Source organism: Pundamilia nyererei, unplaced genomic scaffold, assembly GCF_000239375.1.
Source record: "Pundamilia nyererei isolate P.nyererei 1_Seehausen unplaced genomic scaffold, PunNye1.0 scaffold00528, whole genome shotgun sequence".
Lineage (NCBI taxonomy): Eukaryota > Metazoa > Chordata > Actinopteri > Cichliformes > Cichlidae > Pundamilia > Pundamilia nyererei.
Window position 1 is genome coordinate 15970 of NW_005187929.1, and position 1355 is coordinate 17324.

A 1355-nucleotide genomic window follows, 5' to 3' on the forward strand; every position below is an offset into this window, starting at 1 on the left:
TGATTGTTGGGTTTTTTTCTCTGTATCTATGAAGCGCCTTGAGGCGACTTATGTTGTGATTTGGCGCTATATAAATAAAATTGAATTGAATTGAATGATGCTGATTGCTTCAGCCCTGAACCTTCCTTCCTTCAAAACAAGTTGAACTGACTGCAGATCGTTTTCAGTCTCACACTTTTAGACCTTCATGAATGAAGTCTGACCCTAACCCTCCTCCTCCTCACTCTGCTCCATATATGTAATTTCATCTGTAAGCCTCTAATAGCTGTTTATCAGTTAATGGTGGCAGAGACGTTAATGGTTCTGTAATCTTCTGTGCCTTTTTATTTTCATCAGTCTGATGGCGAGCAGAACAAAAGCAGCTCGCTGAGTGGATCATAATCGTCCCGCAGATTTACACACAAATGACATTTAGAGACAATTACGTCAGCGTGAGACAATAATCCAACTAAGTTGTTAAGCGACACAGAAACACGGCGAGGAAGACAAGCTCAGCGAGCATGAACATCCTCAGAGTTCCTCCTCTCTGCGGTCGTGTTCAGCCTCACAGTCCAAACACATCATGATGACGCCTGAAAACGACAGTGAGGCAGACACACACTGCTGGAGGTGAACAGTCACAGAAGAAAACATGGTCACACAGTCACTCATATACAGACGTGCTGCTGAGCTCATGCAGACATCCAGGAGCAACCTGGGGCTCCACCTCCTCACAGCAGCGGTCATATTATGATGACATCACAAAGGTGCAGTTCAGGCTAGCAGACAGCTAGCAGCTACAGCCATCGCCAACACCTGTTAGTCAAAGAGGCCACGCCCATAACCATGCAAACTTTAAACAGGTGAGTTATAAAGTCATCGTCCCCGTACGTTTGCTGTGAAGGGCAACATTATTTCTAGACACCAATCAGTTTGTGTATCAGGCTGTAACATGGGGGTCAATGGGACCGACTCACTGCTGCCCCCGCTGGACGTCAGAGGAAATGCAGCGATCATTTTCTACCCCTGAGGGTTCAAGGTTCAAATCGAAGATTCATCATTATGAAGCATGAATGTGTGAGAAATGTCCAGGAATATCAGAATGTCAGCGTGTGTTCGTGCACACGTCTTATGAACCTGACAACAGAGGGCAATATGACCAAAAATATGTATCACGATATACATTTGAAAATTTGCGATAACGATATAACTGACGATATAATCGACACGAGACAAAATACTTTACAACTCCTCAACTTTATTAGTGCAAAACAAACATCAATGTATTTCCACTGAAACAAGCAGCTGTTTTTTGCATTAAACTTATATAAACATGTAACAGTGCAAATTCCTCGCTGACAGTTTAACCAAAAGGC